Raw genomic sequence first — 7,309 nt, 5'->3', positions numbered from 1 at the left:
ATCATACTAGTAAATGGAAATGATATAATTATAATAATAAAACACCAAATCAATGGCAATAAACATATTATAATTACTAATTCTAATACTAATTAAATAATAAAGGAAAAAATAATAATAAAATGAACCAAATAAAGCATGTATACAATCCAATTCTTAAGTATGTATAAAAAGAAATAGTACATAAATATAAATAGATAATAATAAAATAATAAAAAAATAAAACAAATAAATAAATGCTCGATGAAAAGAAAATAAAAAATAAAAAAAAACCAATTTTAAATAAAAAATGAAGGCATAATAAATAAGCAAATAAATAGATAAAAGAATTAAAATAAATAAAGGACTTAATTGTAACTTAACTTAAATTAAAAGGATAAATCGAGATAAAATAAATAAATAAAAGATTAAAATGAAAAGCGCGAAAACAAATAAGGACCAAATGAGAAATTATCCAAATCCTCAGGACACGCGTCCTTTCTCCAGTAGATCAGCGAACTGAAGACTTAATAGAAAGCGGGGTAAAATTGAATGGAAAAATTTCTAAAAAGAAGAAATTGTGAAATTTGGACTAAATTAAAACAACTCAAAAGGCGGATGGACTAAAGGCGCAATTAGGCAATTTCTCAAAAACACGCGGACCCTACTGCACGAACTGGTCGGGTCGTCAGGCTCTGCTTTGAAACGACGCCGTTTTGGGGCAATTGAAGCCAGGCCAAAACGACATCGTATTATTGACCTATTTAAGTTTAAAACAATTCAAAAAAATCATTTAAAATAATTAAAAAAACTTTCTTCTTTTTTTTTTCTCTAAAGGCCTCCTTAGGCCGTCCACGGTGGCCGAAAAAAAAGATACCTCCTTTTTGGCTATTTCGACTCCCTAAGCCGAAATCTAGGGTCAATTTTTTAGAAATTGGCCAAAAAAAAATCGCCAAAAAGGCAAAGAACCCTTCAGCTCCGACAGCAGAAACGACCACCATGTGAGTTTTCTTTTTCTTTTATATATATAATAATAGATTCAAAGAAAAATAAAAAGGATCACCTTTGAATTTTTTCAATTTTTTTGTTTTTTTATTTCGATTTTTATTTCAGAAGAAAAAAACCAGACCTTACAATCAATTTTTCTAGGCTTTTTATAGTCGATTCCATACTATTATTTTTCTATTTTCTACTGTTCTTGCCACTATTTTTTTTTTGCGCATTTGTTCTTCTTTCTCTTTTTTGCAGGTAGTGGTTGGTGGTGGCAAAGGAGTTGGTGCAATGCTGACATGGGAAGGAGCGGCGACGGCTAGGTAGGGTGCAGTGCAAAAGGCTAGGGTTAGGGTTTTTTTACACTGAATAGTTTAAGTGTTTGGGCCATTTGGGCCATTTGGGCCATTAGGGTTTTTTAATTTTTGGGCTTTGTAATTTAGGTAATAGGTTTTAAATTTAGGCTTGTAATTTGGGCCTTATGTTTTGTAAATGGACTATTTTTTTTATTTTTTATTTGGTTTGGTTTGGTTTGTTTGTGCCCGGATAGAATTAGGCCCTTACAGCTGCCCCTCTTTGCTCGTTGTAGTGTAACGAGAATGGAGTAAAGACTTTTAAGACGGACTAATTTTGTCCGGTCTCGCCGAATCTCTTCTTCTTTGGTGTTTCTCTTTTTCAAGTAGCTTCATTCCAACCCACTGCAATTTCAGAGGTATAGGATTTGTTGCTTCAATTTACTCCACTACAACTTCAGATGTATAGGGTTTGTCACTTCAATCTGCTCCACTACAACTTCAGAGAGATAAGATCCGTTCCACTGCAACTTCTGGGAAATAAGATTTGTATTTTCAATATGCTTCACTGCAACTTTAGAGAGATAAGATTTGTAACTTGTAGCCTTAATCTGTTCCACTGCAACTTTAGGGAAATAAGATTCGTATCTTCAATTTGTTCCACTGCAACTTCAGAGAGTTAAGATTTCTATCTTGTAGCTTTAATTTGTTCCACTGCAACTTTAGAGAGATAAGGTTTGCTATCTTCAATCTGATCCACTGCAACTTCAAGGAGATAAGATTCATTATCTTTAATCTGCTCCACTGCAACTCTAGGGAGATAAGATTTGTAGCTTCAATCTGCTCTACTACAACTTCAGTGAGATACGATTCACTATATTCAATCTGCTCCACTGTAACTTCAGGGAGATAAGATTTGTGACTTTAATCTGCTTTATTGCAACTTCAGAAAGATACGATTTGCTATCTTCATTCTGCTCAACTGCAACTTCAGGGAGATAAGATTTGTGGCTTTAATCTGCTTCACTGCAACTTCAAGGAGATAAGATTTGTAACTTCAATCTACTCTACTGCAACGTCAGAGAGATAAGATTTGTAACTTGTAGCTTTAATTTGTTCCACTACAACTTTAGGGTAATAGGATTTGCTATTTTCAATTTGCTCCACTGTAACTTCAGGAAGATAAGATTTGTGGCTTTAATCTGCTCCATTGCAACTTTAGGGAGATAAGATTTGTGGCTTTAATCTGCTCCATTGCAACTTTAGGGAGATAAGATTTTCCACGACGACTTCAATCTGTCCCATTGCAACTTTAGGGATATAGAACTTGTGATTTCACTGATCTGTTACATCGTTCTCTAGGGAACATGGCCTGTAGAATCTATTTTATGGGCCTATATTTATGCCAAGCGATTAGGATGTTATGATCAGAATGAATCAAATGCTCCTAACTAGATGTGTATGAATGATATTTGCATGAAAGCAGAATGTTATTTTTTGAGAATGATCCCCTTTTAATGCTTAGGTTGACATTACTCGTTGTTCAGTTGGAGGTATTGACAGACGTTTGATAAGCATTACCCTGTCTACTTGTTCAGTTGGAGGTCCTGACAGACGTTTGATAAGCATAGAGGGCAAATGGTAACTTCTCATACTAATATTTATAAGTCTTAGTCATTTTCCCTACGATATTCTTAATGTTCTTATTGGTTGCCTCCACCGCACTATTCATTTTTGGGCGATATGGTGATGAGTTATGGTGTTTGATCTTGAATTGACTACAGACCTCCACTATCGTGCTGTTGTTCAAGTTTAATGTATTGTCAGATATAACCCTTTCTAGCATCCCATACCAACATATGATCTCTTTCTTTAAGAATTTACTGACTGTCGACCTCGTGACATTGGCGTAAGAAGTGACCTCTACCCACTTGGTGATGTAATCAATGACCACAAAGATGAATCGATGCCCACTAGAAGCTTTTGGCATGATTGACCCAATGACATCCATGCCCTACATAGAGAAAGACCATGGAGAAGTCATAACATGAAGATGTGAAGGAGGCACATGAATTTTGTCTCCATAAATTTGACACTTATGGCATCTCTTGGCATAACTGATACAATCCCCTTCCATGGTGGACAAGTAATACCCGAATCTCATGATTTGTCTGGCCATTGTAAAACAATTAGCATTCGTTCTGCAAACGCCCTAGTGGACTTATTCCAAAATCTCCTTGGCCTCAACGGCGTCCACACATCTTAGTAGCACTTGATCCTTTCTTCTTTTATACTGGATCTCTCCATTTAAGACATAGTCATTGGCCAGTCTCCTCAGCGTCCTTTTATCATTCTCGGTCGCCTGATCAGAATATTCATGATTCTTTACATATTGCAGTATATCGTGGTACCAAGGGTGATCATCCTTTTCTTCTTCCTCGATGTAATAACAATGAGCTGGAGCCTCATAAATACTCATCTGGATAGGTTTTACATCCTCTTGTTTGTTCATTTTGACCAGGGAAGCTAAAGTAGCCAGGGCATCAACCATCTGATTTTCATCTCGTAGTAGGTAGCAGAAAGTGATATCATCAAACTCCTCAATTAACTCAAGAACCAGCCTCTAATAATTGATTAGTTTGGGGTCACTCGTTTTCCATTCACCTTTGAGTTGATAGATCACAAGTGCAGAATCCCCACATACCTCTAGTACTTTGATCTTGTGTTCTATGGCTGCACGGATACCTATGATGCATGCTTCGTATTTTTCCATATTGTTCGTGCAATCAAAATCTAATTTACTAGTAAAGGGATAATGATCTCCGTCTGGGGATACTAGGACTGCCCCAATTTCGTTACCCAAAGTGTTTGAAGCTTCGTCAAAATTTAGCTTCTAAAGATATCTGTCTCGAGCACCTTCTTCAATGGTTGCAACACACATCAGATCTTCATTTGAGAAATTAACGTTCAAAGGCTTGTAATTTTCTAAGGCTCTACGGGCTAGATTATCTGCTATTGTACTCCCTTTTATTTCCTTCTAGCTCACATAAATTATTCCAAATTCAGAAAGCAGAATCTGTCATCGGGTCATTCTTCTATTTAAAGTAGTTGACTCCATCATGTACTTTAGAGGGTCTATTTTTGAGATGAGCCAAGTTGTGTGGTACAACATGTACTATCTCAGTCTTCGGGTTGTCTAGATTATGGTGCAACACAACTTCTCAATTGGCAAGTATCGTGTCTCATATTTAGTGAAATTCTTATTGAGATGGTATATCGCTCTTTCTTTCCTTCCCAACACATCATGTTGGCCAAGCACGCATCCCATGGAATTTCTAAATACTGCCAAGTATAGTATTAGCGGCTTATCTAGACTAGGTGGCATCAACACTAGGGCATTGGACAGATACTGTTTGACCTTGTCAAAGGTTTTCTGGCGTTCCTTATCCTATACATCTGGATTGTGTTTATTAAGGAGATGGAATATGGGGTTGCATTTCTCGGTCAGTTCTGAAATGAACCAGGCAATATAATTTAATAACCCTAAGAAACCCCGGACCTCTTTTAAAGTGTGCGGCGGAGGCAACTCCTATATAACCTGAACTTTGTGTGGGTCGATCTCGATCCCCTTTTCGCTGACTACGAATCCTAACAAATTTCCTGACTTAGCTCCGAAAGTACATTTTGCTGAATTGAGCTTTAGCTGGAATTTTCTCAACCTCAAGAACAATTTTTTCAGGACTTGTATATGCTCTTTTTCTGTTCGGGATTTTGCTATCATATCATCGACATAAAACTCAATTTTTTTGTGCATCATATCATGAAACAGGGTTATCATGGCTCTTTGATACGTTGCTCCCGCATTTTTCAGTCTGAATGACATTACTTTATAGCAAAATGTTCCCCACACGGTTACGAGTGTGGTTTTTTTCCATATCTTCAGGATGCATTTGAATCTGGTTGTATCTGAAAAAGCCTTGCATGAAGGAGAACAGTGAGTAACTTGCCGTGTTGTCCACTAAGGTGTCGATGTAAGGCAACGAGAAATTGTCTTTCGGGCTGACTTTGTTTAAATCCCTGTAGTCCACACACATTCGTACTTTCTTATCTTTCTTAGGTACGAGGACTATATTGGCTACCCACTTCGAGTATTTAACCACTTGTAGGAAACCAGTGTCAAATTGCTTCTTGACCTCTTCTTTTATTTTCAGTAGGACGTCGGGCCTCATCCTTCAGAGTTTTAGTTGAACTGGCTTGCATTCTTTCTTTATGGGGAGCCGGTGTACCACGATATCAGTACTTAGACTAGGCATGTCTTGATACGACCATGTGAAGACATCTTTGAATTTTTGGAGTAACTTAATGAGGTCTCATTTTGTCTCTGTAGTGATGCAAGCTTCGATATTCACCTCTTTCTTCTCTTGCTCGTCTTCTAAGCTCACAATTTCCACTGACTCTTTGTGAGGTAGAATCTATTTCTCCTCTTGTTCTACTATCCTTAACAAATCAGGAGATAAGTTACAATCTCGGTCATCTTCAAAGTCCTAAGGTTCCTCTAAACACATATCTTGCTCAAAAGAAGATTCCGAGTCAGTAGCAATGTCGCTAATATCATTGATATCTGTAGACTTGTTATAGGAACGAAGGAATACCCAAAGAACAGATGAATCTAAGAATAACTATCTGTGTGGTATAAGTATGAATGAAATGAAAAAAATAGAAGAATATTTGCCAAATGGCACACAAAGATGCATTGTTTTTATTGTAATAAAAATAGTGGACATGTGCCTTTTTCACAAAAGAATTCCCATTGACAAAATCAAAATATATTTTCTTTAAAAGTATGATAAAATGTTAATGCATAACATGAAACCAATACTTTAATTTAAATTATACATGTATATGTATTTACAAAATAAAATATGATATATAAGTAAATTTAAAAAAAATGCATATGCATATATTAAACATGTATGTAAAAGTTATGAAAATAAAGTGTAAAATATGTATAGGTATATATATAAAAAAATGAGTAAAATAAATTATGAAAAATGCGTATATATATGTATATGCAAGAAAAATGCAGAAAATATATTTAATAATTTTGAAGAGTGTATGTATATACATATATTAAAAATATACATATTTGAATTAAAAAATATGAAAAACAATATGAAAATCATAAAATATAAGTATATGTACGTATGCATATAAAACTAAGAAAAATAAAGTAATAATAAAATATATAAAACATGTATATATATTTTAAAACCATTACTCCCAGGCTTAGAGCAATAGGCGTGTTCTGAATATTCTCTGAAATGGTCCTAAAAACTAAATGGATCTCCTCCACAGTCCAGTTGTTTAGAACACTTTCGAGGATGTAGGAACAAATTTTTGATAGGTTTTCTTTAGTTCCTTCTTCAAAGGCACAAACATTTTTCCCCTCGATATTTTCAAAGAATTCCAACTCTTTGTTATCCATTAGGCTTTGTACTAAAATTCTGAACTCGACGCACTTTTGGATTTCATGAAACTTATTGCATGCAATAAAATGTAAGGTTAATGAATGGAAAAGATGCATGCAAAAAGGCGTTGATTCTAGTTCAATTCCATTAGAAGAAATTTACTAGAAAACAAGTTTCTTTACATAAAACAGATACATATATGACCTCGCCTTCACACTCAAAACTTTAACTTTCCCAAGAAACAAAGCAAATTCTCGGCCCCGATCCGACTCTGATTCATATTTCAGGTTTTGAACGGCTGTGGTCTGCAAGTGGTCAGCCATTTCTCGTACTCGGACCAAAGCTTCGCTCATAATGTGGTCCATATTTTTACCCTGCCTCTCTCACAAGCTGTCACCTAGACCTGTCCATGGGCTGGGCGGCCCGGCCCGACAGCCCGCCTGAAATATGGGAGGGTTCGGGTAAAAATATAGGCCCGAAATATGGGCTTGGGCAAAAAAATGAGGCCCGTTTAAAAAACGAGCTGGGCCTCGGGCACCACTTTTTTGGCTCGGGCCCGGCCCGGCCCGAATATAATAA

Source organism: Gossypium hirsutum, chromosome D12 (assembly GCF_007990345.1).
Source record: "Gossypium hirsutum isolate 1008001.06 chromosome D12, Gossypium_hirsutum_v2.1, whole genome shotgun sequence".
Taxonomy (NCBI): domain Eukaryota; kingdom Viridiplantae; phylum Streptophyta; class Magnoliopsida; order Malvales; family Malvaceae; genus Gossypium; species Gossypium hirsutum.
This window is presented reverse-complemented; position numbering follows the sequence as displayed.